Source organism: Pipistrellus hanaki, assembly GCF_964339955.1.
Source record: "Pipistrellus hanaki genome assembly, chromosome: X".
Lineage (NCBI taxonomy): Eukaryota > Metazoa > Chordata > Mammalia > Chiroptera > Vespertilionidae > Pipistrellus > Pipistrellus hanaki.
Genome location: NC_140524.1, coordinates 22908400 through 22926877, shown reverse-complemented (window position 1 = coordinate 22926877; position 18478 = coordinate 22908400). Strand labels below are relative to the sequence as shown.

Here is an 18478-nt window from a genome sequence, read left to right as displayed (position 1 = left end):
AATAGACTAGGGAGGCAAAGTTAAAGTAGAGAGACTAGTTAGGAGGCTATTATCATGGTCTAGGTAAGAAATGATGGTGGTTTGTATAAGGATGATGCTGGTAGAGGGAGAGAAAGTGGACAGACTCTGGATACACTATGAATATGAATATGAATATGAATACGAATACGAATATGAATATGAATATGAATATGAATATGAAGCCAACAGGATTTTCCAATGGATTAGAAGTAGGCGATAAAGAAAGAGAGAAATCCAGAATGATTCCCAGGTTTTTGGCCTGAATAACTGGATGGGGATACCACCTTTCCCTTGCTATTGGCTGGAATCATTGCCTGTACCTATGCGCTTTCCCTGCTGATGCACATCATTTTCTACATAGCAGCCAGGCTAATTTTCTCAAAATGTGAATCAGACAGTATCACCCCCTTCATCTCCAACCTCAAACAAATGTTTTTCCATAACACTTAGAATAAAGTCAAAGTCCTTTCCATGGTCCACAATTCCCTATGTGTTCTGGTCTCTGATAACGCCTCCAAACTTATTTTCTGCCATTCTTCTGGTCAGGTCTATTAAACACTCACCCTGCCCCACCTTGTTCTTTTTCAAACATGGTAAGAAGGAGTCCTTTAAAGGCCTTTGCACTTGCTGTTCCCTCTACCTCTAGCACCTTCTCCAGACCTTCCTATGCTTTGCTCCTGTGCTTTAGTTCTCTACTTGAATGTCACCTCTTCCAAGAGGCTTTCTCTGAGCACTCTATCAAAAGTAGCAGCCCCTGTCATAACCTATTTTTACCCTGCTGTATTTTTCTCCTTAACAATGTTGTAGTATATTATATTGCTAGAGGCCTGGTGCATGAAAATTCATGCATTGGGGGGGGGGGGTCCCTCAGCCTGGTCTGCCCCCTCTCACAGTCTGGGAGCCCTCAGGGGTGGGAGGTAACCCGGAGATCAGGGGAGGTAATGCCCCATTGACACCTCTGCTGCTGCCACTGCTGACAGTGCAAGCCTTGGCCAAGCCCTTGTTAGCTGAGCCTCAGGTGGCCCTATGCAGCTGGGCAGCCACCATCTGAGGCTTGCCTGCACCTTGAGCTGGCCATAGGCAGCTGAGCAGTCAGTATCCAAGGATTGCCTGTGCCTCAGGCTGGCCCTAGGTGGCTGGGCAGCCACCATTCGAGGCTTACCTGTGCCTCAGCTGGCCCTGGGCAGCAGGGGGATTTGAGGGCAGGTCCGGCCACATCGTGCACCTGCTCTCCCCTCTCCCCGCGTGTCTCTCTCCCCCCCCCCCACCCCCAGTGGGGCTGAAAGGACTGGGGGATTCCAGTGGAGCTGAGGAAACTGGGTGCTGCCATCTTGTGGCTATTGGCACTGCCATCTTTGTGATGGTGTGACAGTCAATTTGCATATTTCCTCTTTATTTATCAGGCCTGCAAGGGAGGGCAGTTGGGGGTGATCAAGCCTGCTGGGAAGGGAAGTTAGGGGTGATCAGGCCAACAGAGGAGGGAAGTTGGGGGCAAACAGGCTGGCAGGGGAGCAGTTAGACATCAATAAGGCTGGCAGGGGAGTGGTTAGGGGGTGATCAGGCTGGCAGGCAGAAGCGGTTAAGGGCAATCAGGAAGGCAAGCAGGTGAGCAGTTGGGAGCCAGCAGTCCTGGATTATGAGAGGGATGAACTCTGGGACCAGGCTAAACTGGAAGTTGGACAACCCTCAAGGGGTCCAAGATTGGAGAGGGTATAGGCAAGGCTGAGGGACACCTCCCCCACACCCATGCAAAAATTTCATGCACTGGGCCTCTAGTTAATAAATAATGATATAAGAATAAATTGTGTTTTGTGTACTTTCAATTGTAAACCTACTTTTGCCCTATATTAAATATATTATACTAGAGTCCTGGTGCATGAAATTCATGCACAGGGGGTTTTCTCAGCCCAGCCTCACCTTCTTCAATCCAGAACCTCTTGGGGGATGTCCAACTGCCAGTTTAGGCCTGATCGTCCCTAACCACTCATCTGCCTGCATCATTGCTCCTAACCACTTGCCTGCCTGCCTAATCACCCATAACCACCTCTGCCTGCCTGCCTCATTGCTCCTAAACATTCACCTGCCTGCCTGATTGCCTCTAACCACTCTGCCTGCCTACCTGATCACCCCCAACTGCTTGCCTGCCTGCATCATCTCCCCTTATGCCTCTGCCTGCCTGCCTGACTTTCCCTAACCACTTGCCTGGCTGCCTTATCACCCTTAACCACTCACCTGCCTGCCTGATCTTTCCTAACTACTTGCCTGCCTGCCTGATCGCTCCTAACCACTTACCTGTCTGCCTGATCACCCCTAACCACTCATCTGCTTGTCTGATTGTCCCTAAGCACTCACCTGCCTGCCTGATCACCCCTAACCACTCTGCCCACCTGCCTGATTGCCCCTAACCACTCTGCCTGCCTCCCCTAACTTCCTCTGCCCCTGCCTCTGCCTCCACTGCTGTGGCTTCATCTGCAAGGACATCAGCAATGACGTCTGAAATGTTGTTTCTCTGATCTAATTAGCATATTATGCTTTTATTATTATAGATTATATGATATCATATTATTATATCATTATGTTAATTATGTCCTGGCATTACATTGTATATTCTGGGTCATATATTAAATAGCTACCTATTTATTATCTATATCCCTATAATATATTATAGTATAATTTCCATGAGATCAGGGACTTTGTTTCGTTTTCTACTCCATCCTCAGTGCTTATAATATCCCTGGTACATAATAGGCATGATAAGTTAAATAATGGCCCCTAAAATATATGTCCATGTCCTAACCTCAAGAACCTCTGAGTGTGACCATATTTGGAAAAAGGATCTTTGCAGATGTAATTAAGTTAAAGATCTTGAGATGAGATCATATGAATTATTTGGGTGGGTCTTAAATCCAATGACAAGTATCCTTACAAGAGACATACAAAGGAGAGAAGAAAATGAGGAGGCTATATAAAGACAGAGTCAGAAACTGGAGTGACACAGCCACGAGTCAAGAAATGCCTGTAACTACCATAAATTGAAAGAGGCAAAGAAAAACTCTCTCCTAGAGCCTTTGGAGAGAGGACAGTTCTACTGAGACCTTGATATGGGACTTCTGGCCTTCAGAACTATAAGATAATAAATTTATATTATTTAAAGTCTTACCAAGTTTGTGGTAATCTGTTACAGCAGCCACGGGAAATTTATACAGTAGGTTTGCAATATTGTATAATGTAAGAATGAATGAATGAATGAATGAATGAATGAATATAAGCAAGAATAAGATGGGAAAAGGAAGAGTCAAGAATAAGGAGTTTGGTGTTGAACATACTGTCTGAGATACCTATGACAATAAAGATGTCAAGTAGGTAGTGAATATATGAAACAAGAGTGGGTAGAAGAGGTCAAAGCTAGAGATGCACACATGGGAGCCATCAACCATGAGGCTAGCTTATATCACCACTGGAGAAACTATAGTTAAGGGTTCAGAAGATAGCCAACGAGGAAGCTGAGTTTACAGTGCTGCTCCTATTCATCAATGGTTCTCAACCTGAGGTTATTTTGCACACCCGCCCCCCCCCCCCCGGCTGCATAGACCATTCAGAAACATTGAAAACATTTTTACTATTGACATCTGGTGGATAGAGGCCAGGGATGCTTCTAAACATCTTACAATGCACAAGAAATTCTCCACAACAAAGAGTTATCTGGCACAAAATATCAATAGTTCTGAAGTTGAGACACTGAGGTAATAGCTTAAGTGTCCTAGATTTGTGGTTTTTTAACTATCTGTTTTGTGCTGCACACATTTTCTTTCTAAACCCTTACTAATAAAGGCTCAGGTGAAAGATTAAGAGGAAGAAATCAATGCTCTACTATGAGATTAATGTGTAACTTTGAGCAATACACTTTCTTTTTCTGAGCTTCCGAGTCCTTTGGGTGTTTATTCATGAAGGTGGGGAGGAGGATGATTGCATTAGCTACATTCTGAGATTCCTGCCAGGTCCTAATGTCTGTCAGTCTCATTTTCCTCCAAAAGTGGTAAATTTGTACTTGACCAAGCCATTGGACAGAGTTTTCAGGACTAGGTAGCAAAGAGCAGAATACAAGCTACCTCTTAGGCACAGAAACTGACTTTTCTAGAAAATCCCAATCTCAAACATTCTAAAACCCTGAATCCCCCAAAGAACATGTGTTTTTCAATGTCCCAATATTTTTTTAAATGTTTATTGCTAAAAGTATTATACATGCCCCTGTTTCCCCCCAATTGAACCCTTCTAGCCTGCTGTCACCTCCTACCTCAGGCCTTCACCAATAGTTCTGAAGTTCATGGGTTGGCTGTATCTTTGGTTGATCTCCTCCCACCCATCCTCACCTTCCCTCTGAGATTTGACAATCTGTCCCATGCTTCTATATCTCTGGATCTATTTTGTTCATCAGTTTATTTTATTCATTAGATTCCACATATGAGTGAGATCATGTGATACTTAACTTTCTCTGACTGGCTTATTTCATTTAGCATAATACTCTCCAGGTCTCTCCGTGCTATCTAAAAGGATAAGAAATCATTCTGTTTTACTGATGTATGATGTTGCATGGTGTAAATGTATCACAGCATTTTTATCCATTCATCTACTCATAGGCACTTGGGCTGTTTCCAGATCTTAGCTATTGTAAATTATACTGCTATGAACATAGGGGTGCACACATTCTTTCTGATTGGTGTTTTGAGTTTCTTAAGATATATTCCTAAAAGTGGGATCACTGGGTCAAATGGCAGTTTCATATTTAATTTTTTGAGGTAACTCAATACTGTTTTCCATAATGGCTGCACCAGTCTGCATTCCCACCAGCAGTGTACTAGGGTTCCCTTTTCTCCACATCCGCACCAGCACTTGTCATTTGTTGATTACTTGATGGTAGTATTACAGCAGTCCCTTTAGCATTTCTTGCAGTGCTAATTTGATGGTGATAAACTCCTTTAGCCTTTTTTTTTTTTTGTCTGGGAAGCTCTTTATTTCACCATCTATTTTGAATGATAGCCTTGCTGAATATAGTAATCTTGGTTTTAGATCCTTGCTTTTCAGTACCTTGAATATTTCATGCCATTCACTTCTGGCCTGTAGAGTTTCTGATAAAAAATCAGCTGAAAGCCTTATGGAAACTCCTTTGTAGGTAACAACTTGCTTTTCTCTTGATCCCTTTAAAATTAATTGTCTATAATTTTTGGCATTTTAATTATGATATGTCTGGATATGGGCCTGTTTGGGTTCTCCTTGCTTGGGACTCCATATGCTTACTAAACTTCTGTGATTTTTTCTTCACCAGATTAGAGAAGTTTTTGCCATTATTTCTTCAAATAGGTTCTCTATCCCTTGCTCACTATCATAATCTTCTGATACTCCTATGATGTAAGTATTGTTATTTCATTTCATGTTTTTCCACAGTTCCCTCCTGTGTTTTCATTGTTTTTTATTTCTTGATTCTCTGATTGAGTGGTTCTTTTATACCCTCTTTTCTAATTTACTGATCCAATCCTTATCTTCCCCTAATCTCCTGTGTATTCCTTCCAATGAATTCTTTTTTTTAATAACTTTAAAAAATATATTTTTAGGGGAGAAACCGAGATGGCGGCATAGGTAAACACTTGAACTTGCTGCCTCGCACAACCACTTCAAAACTACAACTAAAAGACAAAATGGACATCATCCTTAACCACAGGAAGGCTGGCTGAGTGCAAATTCTACAACTAGAAGGAAAGAGAAAAGCATACTGAGACTCAGAGGAGCTTCAGAAGTAAAGTGCAGAGGTACAGAGGCAAGCGTGTGCGGAGAGGGCTGGCAGCTGAGTATGTGGCTATGTTTTTCAACCAGGAGGGAGACAAAAGCTCCCAACTGCTCTTTAACTCCAGTTCTGGGTGATACTCTGGGAACCCAGACTCATACAGAGAAAAACTGGACTGTCTGGCATCAAGTAAAACTCGAGGGCAGCTTTCTCTCAGAGGTGCTTGCAGCTATTACTAAGAGACACTGAGACCTAGGGGCCTCTTAGGGCAGGGTTGATGGGAAGACATTGCTGTTTGCTCCACCCTGAGAACCCGCCCCAAAGCTGTGCACAGAGGATTTTGCATATGAATGGCTTGGTCCTTTGAAATCTACAATTATCTAACAAATTGCAGCTGAGCCAGAAAGACACAGAACATCAAAAAGAAGGCCCAAAGCCCCACAGCAGCCTGAATTGCTACACAGCTGGGCTTAATTTGGGTACCTCCAAAATCCAAACAAAGAAGAGGAATCTATAGATCTCTCCATAGCTCCTGCTGGGTGGCCTCAGACAGAAACTAAATTAGCACCTCCTTGGAGATCCGAGAGCCAGTGTACTCAGGGGTCAGAATGGGACCATCCAGATTACAACTCCTCAGATCCATAAGGGACACACTCAGGGGGAAGACTCAGTGAGCACCAAAGCCCCACTGAAGCAAGTCTTGTCTCATAAGGGTGTCTCCAGCTTAGAAGTTCTCCCATTGTAGACACAGCTGATCCTCACAGCCAGTTGGCCTGGACGTAAATTCCTCCCAGTGATACCAACAACAATCAAGGCTTAACTACAACAAGACTGTGCACACAGCCCACAAAGGCGTGCACCAAGAGTGTCCACCTCAGGTAACTAGGGAGGCTGAGCCACTGGGCCCTATAGGACATCTAGCACAAAGAGCTATGCTATCAACACAGAGATGCAGCAAAAATGTGGAGACAAAGAAACAGGGCACAAGTAAAAAAAAATGTAGGAAAGCAAACAACTGGATATAGAGTTCAAAACTACAGTTATATGGTTTTTCAGGAATTTTCTAGAAACAGCCAATACATTTATTGAGACCCCTGAGGATATGAAAAAGGACCAACTAGAAATTAAGCATACAATGACTGAAATAAAGAATAATATACAAATATCCAACAGCAGACTACAGGATCACAAGAATCAAGTCAAAGATTTGAAATATAAAGAAGCAAAAACACCCAACTAGAAAAGAAAAAACCAAAAAGAATCCAAAAATATTAAGATAGTGTAAGGAGCCTCTGGGACAACTTCAAGCATACCAACATCTGAATTATGGGGGTGCCAGAAGAAGAGAGAGAGCAAGATATTGAAAACCTATTCGAATAAATAATGACAGAAAATTTCCCCCACCTGGTGAGAGAAATAGATTTACAAATCCAGGAAGTGCAGAGAACCCCAAACAAAAGGAATCAAAAGAGGATCACACCAAGACACATCATAATTAAAATGCCAAGAGCAAAAGAGAAAGAGAGAATATTAAAGGCAGCAAGAGAAAAACAGTTACTTACAAGGGAGTACCCATATGACTGTCATCTGATTTCTCAACAGAAACTATGCAGGCCAGAAGGGAGTGGCAAGAAATAGTCAAAGTGATGAGTAGCAAGAACCTACAACCAAGATTACTCTATCCAGCAAAGCTATCATTCAGAATTGAAGGTCAGATAAAGAGCTTCACAGACAAGAAAAAGCTAAAGGAGTTCATCATGGCCAAGCTAATATTATATGAAATGCTGAAAGGTATTCTTTAAGAAGAAAAAAGGTAAAGATAAAAATTATGAACAACAAATACATAACTATCAACAAGTGAATCTAAAAATTAAGTGAATAACAAATCTGATGAACAGAATAAACTGGTTCATATAATAGAATCAGGGGCATAGAAAGGGAGTGGACTGACTATTCTCATGGGGAAAGGGTTCTGGGGGGTGCAGGAAGAGACTGGACAAATTGTATACCTATGGATGAGGACAGTAGGGGGGTAAGGGCAGAGGGTGGGGTGGGAACTGGGTGGAGGGGAGCGAGGGAGAGAAAAATGAGGAACAATTGTATAATCTGAGCAATAAAGATTTATTTTAAAAAAGAAAAATCTAGAGTTATATTAGCTTCGAAGTTTTCACTTTTTCTGTAACTGAAGGTGCAAAATTGATTTTTGTTGTATGGATCCAGCAGTGAAATGAGATTTTGCTTAGTCCATTGGGTCCTGGAATCATTCTATAACTTCCATGGCCATTTCTCCCACTATATGCAGAGATTCTTGAGATGTCACCTAGAGCATCCTTTTTCCATCAGGGCAGGCCTAGCTAATCTCCAGCATAAATATCATAAATGGAGGGTTGAATTTCAAAAACTGGTTCAGATGGGCCTACTTGAGGGACACTATCATCGAGGTTCTTTTTCTAGAAGAAATTCTATTGGGCTCTCACCATATGATGGTACAAATATCTGTGTCATGAATATTTTTCACCATGGATTTTCCAGAGGTTTGAAAACAGTGGCCTTGTATCATTTATCTTTCTTTGCTTCCCCACACAGGCTAATTTATCCCAGACTAAAAAAAGATGATAGGGTTGGCTTTTGGTAAAATCTGGGATAGTTAGGGTTCTTTCACAATTCTGTCCACAACACCAAGCCCAAAAATGAACTGCCCATGCAACTTAAAAAATACTGCAAAATCACTCATGCTAGCTATTTATGACAAGAGGCTTGGAAGGATAATTATTATGCCTTGAAAGGCCTCCGGAGCTGCCACAAATCAACATTGGCTTTGTGCCCAACCCCTCTTGGTGCCCACATTAGTCAGTGTGGGGACCATGTATAAGGCCTGGAATTTTAGTTGGAAATCTGCAATCATGTTGGCCTAGATCTAAAGGCAAAAGCTAAGTTGGTATTCCCCCACTATAGGCAAGGTGACAGAAGGCTCTTGTATACTGCCTTATTGGATTGATCTGGGTTGGAATGCTCAGAAAGAGAGAGGTTGATCTCCTTATCACCCTGCTGGGAAGCTGGCCACATCAAGTGATGATGAGTCTTGGACTAGATTTGGGCAGATGGATGGAATTAGAGAAAAGGACGGAGGATGGGACTTTTATATGATATGCAAGAAATTGGTGGGCTTACCAAGGCTTACCAATAGTCTAAGGTTAGTTCTAAGGGAAAAGAGTCCACTGATGCTACGATTTTTTACCCATTACTCTCAAGAGAAAGATCTCTTTTGCATATTTCAGCCTGACCCCCAACTACATGAAGACAAATAAATGTGCCTTCAAAACTTCTAAGAGTAACTTAGGATTTGGCATCATTCAGGAACTAAGAGAGTTTTTAGGGATTGAATCTCATTATCTCTTCAATAGCTGGAATGTTATCAAGTGTTCTTCCACTAAAAAGAAACAACACTGCAGTTGTTCTCTGGTTTGGTCTAGTACTTTTTCATTTATGCTTCTGCTACCAATGAATTAAAAATCCCAGTGTTTTCATATTTGCATCCCAAGGATGTGTCCTAGCTACTTCCCATTGCCCTATTAAGCATGGCTTTCTAGCTAGTCCACTTCATACAAAGTCATCCACCAGTCAATAGAGTCAGTGCCCTCAGGTCAGATGTCCATTCATGACTAAAGAAGTAACCATTCAAGTTTCAAAGAATAGTATAGGGCTATTTTCTTAAGTAAGAACCACGGGCCATGTAGTTTCCCTTAAAAGGAAATGGTGGAGATGTCAGAATCCATAACTTACATATTTGGTCTAAGATTTCTGTCAGCATAATGGCCTGGAAGGAGAGATAATTACAGCCCTTCCGGACAGCCATTATATCAGAATGTGTAGATGGTCACCTCTTTCAGCTTTGCCTAAAGCTGGTCCTAGAGATGTCACTTGAATCATATGAAGTTTATGTAGAGCCATCCCTAACTTAAACTATGTAAGAAGACAGTCTCACTCTAGCTTCTTTTTTTGATGGTAAAGGTGATGGTGGAGAATAAATGGACTTTCTCATCTTGGAAGGCTGCCTAGCCTGTCCAGAGGGCCTCAGCAGAGCAGCTGTCAGCCTCCAGGGAGAAATAGTTTTGGCCCTGCTAAGCGAGTGGCCATATGTCATGAACCCTTCCTAAGGAACATGCTCCAACTTGTGTACCCTGCTATATTTGAGCTGTTGAAAGTAGACCCAGCAGGAACTAAGTATCGTCAGCATTAGGCAGCAACACCAAATGATTACTTTTACTGAGTTGAGGCTTAAAGTGAAATAGGAGCCGAGCCTAGCACCAGAGACATAGGAATCCCTTTTCAAATTCCTCACTCCAGTGCCACTGTCCTTTCACTTAGGTTAGCTCCAAAAATAGTGCCCATTCATTGCCACAGTCTTGTGGGTTCAGGGAGGAGAAGCATGCAAATATATGGAATACAGAAGGCTAAACAAAATGACATATTTTCTTTTTTCTTTTTTTGGTCAGGACTGGGGAAATACTGGTTATTTCATGTGAATGGAAAAACTGTGTCAAGAGTCTAATGCCTGGTGGAAGAACAGGTAAGGCCTTCTGAGAAGAGCTCAAGCTTGTACTTAAAAAGCAAATTTTCCAAAAACAGAGGGATAACCAGAATGTTTCAAGTAGTGGGCTCTGCACACATCTTTGACAAGGAAAATTCAACATTTTGTACATTTGGACCTGTGGGGGAGAGGGGGAGGTAGGCAACAGCGGCTCTTTGGCACTATAAAAGCTTGTGTTCCCTTACCAGGGCATGTAACCAATATTTTCCCTGCCTAGTATCTAAGGAGTCATTTTGAGACAGACATCTGTTTAGCAATCTGAGAGCCCCAGACAGAAGACGAAGACATTCATTTTCCTTTACTCATAGTGCAGAGGCCAGGGGGGACTGATTTTGTGGCAGTGTTCTATCCTGGCTTGTATCTCAGTTGATCTGGGAAGAACAATCCAGGATGACACTGAGGCACTATCCAAACGGCCTTGGATTACAAAGTGAGCCCCAAAAGCCAGCTAGGAGTTGAAACAGATGTAAGCCAAGAGGCCCTAATTGGAGGTCTGCCATTGATGAGGTTACAATGTGGTGGAGTGGAAGAGTACTCATCCAGGAATCAGGACATCTGGGTTTTAGCCCACAATTATCTCACTTCATGACCTTGAGCAAATCCATCTCCTTCTCTGAGCTGCTCTGTCCCTTGTTTGTGCAACTAAGGGTGGAACTGTGTGAGTTAGGAGTCTTCCTACTGCTCTGACATTCTATGGTTTGAAGATAGAGAAGCTGGTGTCCAAGAATATATCTTTCAGGGTACAATGCCAAGCCTAGTGTATACCAAGGAGGGGCAGACTCACTGGTTTGACTCTTTTGTGGGCTACTTAGTTTTATTGAAAAGTAAATAAACAGAGAAAAATGCCTTTTTTCTGGCTGTAAATCCCACTTGATCTCAACCATCCATCTTGTTTAGCACAGGGAGATCTAGGTGAAAGAGTGTGAAATACTTGGTATAAGCCCTGTTTACTGCTGGACAACCACCTTGAAACCAAGCCCTTCTCAGGGTGGGTCAGCAGGGGTCAGCTTCCTCAACATATTATATATATGATCTTCCTTCAGCTTCCTACAAATCATAGACAGAAGACAAGGGGTCTTAATGTGAGCTCCGTATTGATTAGCCATATAGAATGCCACATGCTAAGGGTCAGCACTGACCCTCAATAAATTTGAGAAGGAGCCTAGGCTTCTCTTGGTGGCTCCCTTCCAGAACCCCAATTGCAGCTTGTCCTTTGCCCCTAATTCTCCATCCAACATGAACTATAATCATGGTTCTTAGCCTTCATATTGGAAAACAATGGGATGAACTAATATCAATAAGAAACTGTGTGATTATTCAAGCAGTGACAATAGCCTACCCTTTCAGAGGACTTACAATTTAATAGGAGAATAAATACAAATCCTGAAGTTTTCTTAGTGCCCCTCAAATCTTGTGCCACTTTAAGACTGATGTATCAGTAAAGAGATTATGAAAGGGATGTTGGCATTAAAGCTCCATCATAAATTGATCATGAAAGGGGTTAGATAGAAACAAAGTGCAAATTCAAAAAAAGCACTTGAAATGACCACAGAAAATACATGTTATAGTTTTCTCATCTAAAAGCACCTATAAATTTATTGTCACATCCAAACTCTCTTTTTACCCATATCAACGATAGAAAACATTTCCACAGTTTCCTTTGGACCATGAGTGGAGTCTGTCTTAGGGTTAGATTTAAGATCTTTTGGCAAGTTTATTGCTGAAAAAAATATGATATGAGCCCTTACCAGTGTGGCTCAGTTAGTTGGGGGTTGTCCCATGCACCAAAAGGTTGCTGGTTCCATTCTCTGTCAGTGCACATGCCCGTGTTGCAGGCTTAAATCCCTCCTGGAGGCAGAGGGGCAGGAGGCAGCTAATCCTTGTTTCTCTCTCACATCATTGTTTCTCTCTCTGCCTTCCTCTCACTCTAAAAATCAATAAAAATGTTTTTTAAAATGTGATGTGAGAATCTTCTGGTTGTTAGAGTTGATATGACTGTTATGGCTGGCCAGGGTATGTCCTTTTCTTTCTTATCACTCTATGACAAAAAAGTGATGTAATGAAAAGGGCACTGGACTTGAGTTTGTGCCTTAATAAAATCTATCTAACCTCTTTAAGCTTCACTTTCTTAATCTATAAAATGAGGTGAATAATAGTATTTACCTCATAAGTTTATTTGAGATCTAATTGAGATAATGCTTATATAAAGCACCTAGAACAATGTCTGGCACATTGTTATTTTTCAATACATAGTAGTTATTATTATTAGTTTTAGCGAGGCATCACAGTGGAAATCTGGGCTGTGTGATAGCTCTGGGCACTTGGAAGTAAGCCTGTAAACTATTGAAACTAGTTGTGGTCACCATTAGTCTGAGGTGAGAACAGTCAATAGAGGGGTGCAAAAAGGAGAATAAAACCTTTAACTTGGAGGAGCAAAACCATGCTCCAAGGCAGCAGCAAGAGCAGCAGCCACCACTGCATCAATACCTGCAAAAGGGCAACAAGCCAGCAGCCAAAATGAAGGCTTGACTATTGACCTGAAGAATTTTAGGAAGCCAGGAGAGATCTTCACCTAATGTAGCTAGCTCTTTGAGTGCAATCTTTCTCCTAATATCACTGAGGATGAAGTGAGGGAATATTTGAGAAATATGGGAAGTCAGGCAAAGTCTTCATTCATAACGATAAGAGCTTTGGCTTTATCTGCTTGGAAACACAAACTCTAACAGAAATTGCTAAAGTAGAGCTGGACAACATGCCACTCCGTGGAAAGCAGCTGCATGTGTACTTTGCTGAGCATAGAGTATCCCTTACAGTCTGAAACCTTCCTCAGTATGTATCCAACAAACTGCTGGAGGAAGCCCTTTTGTGTTCAGCCAGATGGAGAGGGCGATAGTTATTGTGGATAATTGAGGAAGGCCCTCAGCAAAAGGCATTGTTGAATTCTCAGGGAAGACAGCTGCTTGGAAAGCTCTGGACAAAAGCAGTGAAGGCTCTTTCCTGTTTACTACATTGCCTTTGCCTGTGACTGTGGAGCCCATGGACCAGTTAGATGATGGAGGAATTCCAGAGAATCTGGTTTTAGAGAATCAGCAGTTTCACAAGGAGCAAGTGGGAGCAGTCACTTCGATTTGCACAGCCTGGCTCCTTTGAGTATGAGTATGCCAATCACTGGAAGGCACTCACTGAGATGGAGAAGTAGCAGCAGGACCAAATGGATCACAACATCAAGGAAGCTCATTAAAAAATGAGATGGAGGCTGCTCACCATGAGCACCAAGACATGCTAATGAGGCAGGATTTGATGAGACATGAAAGAATTTGGAGGATTGAAAACCTGTACAATCATGAAGTGCAAAAACTAAAGCAGCTTGAGCTCAAACCAGGGGAGGAGCACAGACAACATGAAGAAGAGAGGCCATGACAACAGGAAGAATTCAAGGGGTTCTTCCCTGATGTCAGACAGCAGGAGATACAAATGGGCCAGACAACTATGGAAGGTGCTATGGGCATAAACAACAGAAGTGCCATGCCCCCCCCCCCCCCTGCTCCTATGCCTGCTGATACCTCAGCTCCTCCAGTACCTTCTACTATGATGCCAGATGAAACCTTGAGATTGACCCTACCAACTACCAAATGTTTTGACCACACTGCTACAATGGAAGGAATAAGAACAATTGGTGGAACACCTCCTGCATTCAACTGTGCAGATCCTGGAGCTGAATTTTCTTCAAACAAAAATCGCTGATACTAATAAAATTGAAGTATCTAGTTTCACAAAACCCTTAAGAGAAGGACACTTTTTGGGTAGCCAGAATTGTATCCTGGAAAAGTGTTAGAGATTCCTTCCAATAGTTAGGTCTTCCCTGCCTGTACTACTACTCTAGGGATTGTGCTAGAGGCAGTGGGCAAGGGATGGGCAATATTTAACAAATCAGTTCTGTGTGATATATCATTTAATCATAACTGTGTGATGCATTCCTGAAGTCTCATGTGATTACTGAGGGCCTGGGAGGGGGGAACAATGGCAAAGTGGATCCAGTTAGAGCCCCCATTAATCTTGATCATTCCTTTCTTTGTTTATCTTGTTCTATTTGTGTCCTCATTCTTAAATTTCCCAACCCCAGAGACACTGCCACATATACCACAAAAACCATAAACACCCCCCCCCATGACCTTAACCCCATCATTTCATTCACTCCCAGGTTAGAATTTAAGCCAAAATGTCCACAGAAATCACAGATAACATACATACGGTTCTGTTGTGTCCCATATATTATCCCTTCATGCCCTAAGGAAGACATTTTCTCTTAGAGATTCTCATTTTAGTATATCTTTAAAAATCTTATATTAACTTGCCTCCACTTTTTTCCTGGGTAAGGACAACCCTGGAATGGCCCTTTTGTGTTTGATATTGCTGTCCAACAGCTTTTCTTGATAGGCCTAGTACAGTCTTAGGAGCAGGTTTGCTGTATGTTGAAGGTCAGACAGTAGCTCTAAGCATTGCCCATCTTAGGTAGTGAAGCTATGTATTTTTTAAATTGGTGTACCATGTTTGATTTGTCCATGATACTTCTGGAGTTTTTCTAGAAATGGAGCAACAATGCAGCATCAAATTATTAAAATACATTTTAAACCTTAAAAAAAAACAAACAAAAAAAACCCCCAAAACAATAGTTGTGAGGAAAGAAACAGAAGACAGGAAGAGAGGTGAAAGGGCTAAAAACAAACTTCATAAGTTTTCCTGATTTTTCCCCCTGGTTTTCTAAACCAGGAAACTGGTTTAGAAGAAAAGGCTCCCACAGTACTTCTGTCTATAAATGTGTCCAAAGAAAACCATTTCCTCTCTTGCTCTCTTCTAAGAGCATAGCACAGCAGAACATCTGCTAAATCTGCTGTTATTACCCCAACTCGGACATTTTCCAGTAGTTTGACTCACAGAAATCAGAGATGAGATTTTTGTGGGATAGCAAGTCCAAGAATTTTGTCAGTCATGCTTAAGGGGGTATAGCCTTTCATATACTGAGCTCGTATGTAACAGACAGCACAGCAAATATTGTCAATCTTCCCATTCTCTCTTTGTCAAATGAGGTGGTGTTATGTGATACCCTGATATAAATCATTTGAGCAGCTGTCATAATGCATTAATTGCAGGGGAGCTGGATTCCATACAAGGTGTTCCCAAAGGTTCATTACTAAATTCTCATCCAACAGTTCTTTGAAAGGTTGCATTGGGTAACAAGGACACTAAATCCTTCTATGCATTAGAGCTCCAAGAAAGGACAACTGGAAATTACACTATGGTTTTTCTCTCTTTTCTTTCCAGAAAAGAAAATTTGTAATTACTCACTTGGGCCATTCCCACCCTTTCCTTGATGTTTTCTGGCTTTGAAGGCAATTAAGTGTTTACTCCCTTGTATTCAAAGTCTTACACCACAATATTTTATGAAAACAATATGTCTTTAAATCAATGCTAAATAAAAATGAACATGTCACTAGAAGACCATCCTTGTATAAAGTATCCAGAGTTAAAATGAGCTTAATGACCTTTAACTTCTAACCCAAGCTCCAATTCCATATTTAAAGTTACTTGGGCATCATCTCTACTTGGATGTTCTACCATTACCTCAAATACCCTATATTCAAAACTAAATGTTTCACCTTTGCACCAAACCATCTCCTCTTCTCACTTTTTTCATTTCAGCTGAGGGCACTACCACAACATCTAAACTCAGAAACCTTGGGATCATCCAGGATTCCTCTCCTTTTTATGTCTGCCTTTTCATAGATGACTAAGTCCTGGTTGTACTGCTATTTTAAAAAAAAATTTGTTTATTTAAATTGTTGACAGAATTACAGATGTCCCACATTTCACCTTCTTTGCCTCCCTCCACCCAGCCCCTGCTCCACCACTGGCCTTCACAACACTATTATCTGTGTCCCTGGACTATGCATATCTATATATATAAAAGCCTAAGCAATCAGTATGATCAGTTGACCGAACAACTGGTTGACCGGTCACTATGGTGCGCACTGACCGCCAGGGGGCAGAGGCTTAACACAGGAGCTGCCCCCTGGTAGTAACTGCACTCCCACAGCCATCTTCCTATGGTTGGCAAACCTCCCGTGGTCCCTCCCCTTGGCCAGCTGGCCCCAATCAACCTGATCGCCAGCCAGGCCGAGGGACCCCACCCATGCATGAATTTGTGCACTGGGCCTCTAGTACCAGTATGCATATAAGTTCTTTGGTTAATTTCTTCCTGTTCCCCCACCATCTCCCCTCTGAGATTTATCAGACTGTTCCACGCATCCATGCCTCTAGATCAATTTGTCAGTTTATTTTGTTCATTAGATTCTACATATAAGTGAGATTGTGTGATACTTACCTTTCTCTGACTGGCTTATTTTGCTTAGTGTAATAATTTCTAGTTCTATCCATATTGTCTCAAAGGGTAAGAGATCCTTTTTTTTACAGTCACGTAATATTCCATGGTGTAAATGTACCACAGCTTTTTAATCCACTCATCTTAATGGACCCTTAGATTGTTTCTAAATCTTAGGATTATAAATAATGCTGTGGGGTTCATATCTTCTTTGTGACTGGTGTTTTGGAATTTTTAGGATATATTCCTAGAAGTGGGATTGCTGGGCCAAATGGCAGTTAATTTTTAATTTTTTTTTTTTTTTTTTTTTTTTTTTTTTTTTTTTTTTAGGAAACTACATATTGTTTTCCATAGTGGCTGCACCATTCTGCATTCCCACCAGCAGTATACTAGGGTTCCTTTTTCTCCACAACCTCAGAAGCACTTGTTTTTTGTTGATTTATTGATGGTAGCTATTCCGGCAAGTATGAGGTGGTACCTCATTGTCATCTTAATTTGCATCTCTCAGATAATTAGTGACATTGAATATCTTTTCATATGTCTCTTGGCCATCTGTATGCCCACTTTGGAAAAGTGTCTATTTAGGTCCTTTGCCCACTTTTAATCGGCTTATCTGTCTTCCTTTTGTTGAGCTGTATGAGTTCTTCATATATATATTTTCAAAATTAACCCCTTACCAGATGTATCATTGGTGAATATATTCTCCCATACAGTGGGTTTCATTTTAATTTTAATTTCTTTTGCTGTGAGAAGCTTTTTATTTCGATGCAGTCCCATTTGTTTATTTTTTCCTTTGTTTCTTTTGCACTAGGAGATGTTTCAGTGAAAATTCTGTTTGTGAGAGGTCTGAGATTTTGCTGCCGATGTTTTCTTCTAGGATTTTTATGGTTTTGTGACTTACATTTAAGTATTTTATCTATTTTGAGTTTTTTTATTATATTTGGTATAATTTAGTGGTAGTTTAACTTTGTTTTTTTTTTTTGAATGTATCTGTCCAATTTTCCTAGCACCATTTATTGAAGAGACTGTCTTTACTCTATTGTATTATCTTATCTTCTTTGTCAGATATTAATTGACCATATTGATGTAGGTTGATTTCTGGGTTCTCTGTTCTGTTCCATTGATCTACATGCCTGTTCTTGTGACAGTACCAGGCTGTTTTGATTACAGTGGCCTTATAGTATAATTTGATATCTGGTGTTGTGATCCCTCTACCTTTGTTCTTCTTTCTCAAGATCACTGTGGCTATTTGGGGTCTTTTGTGGTTCCATATCAATTTTTGTTATATTTTTCTAGATCTGTTAAATATACCGTTGGTATTTTATTTTTTATTTTTTGATGGAGGCATGATCCTTTTATTTTGAAACAGGGAGACTGAGCATGGCCACCCACCATGCTGACCTGGCGGCACCAGCTACGAGTGGCTATGGGAAGAGCTCCTCCTGCCCTGGTTTTCCAGCTGCAGGAGGAGAGAGGGTGTGGGCCAGACTCCCGGGAGATCAGGCAGCGCCTGGCCGGCCTGCAAGGGCATCCTGAGAGGAGGCGGGGGGGAGGGGGTCCTGAGGGCCTGATGTAGCTGCCCTTTGAAGGTCTCCAGACATCTTGCAATCTTGATGCCCTGGCTGCAGGTTGGCCTCCTCACACTAATCTTGAGTGTGTATGTGGGGTGGAGGTGGGGGGGACAAGGGGGTTGGGACAACAGATGCAG

General features: G+C 41.7%; 1 pseudogene across 1 annotated transcript; it reads left to right on the top strand.

The window, feature by feature from the left end:
• The first annotated feature begins 91 nt into the window (after nucleotides 1-91).
• On the top strand, nucleotides 92-14135 carry LOC311614781 (non-POU domain-containing octamer-binding protein-like; annotated as a pseudogene). Its single transcript has 2 exons — nucleotides 92-230; nucleotides 12784-14135. The product of its transcript is annotated as a non-POU domain-containing octamer-binding protein-like (transcript).
• Nucleotides 14136-18478: the final 4343 nt, after the last annotated feature.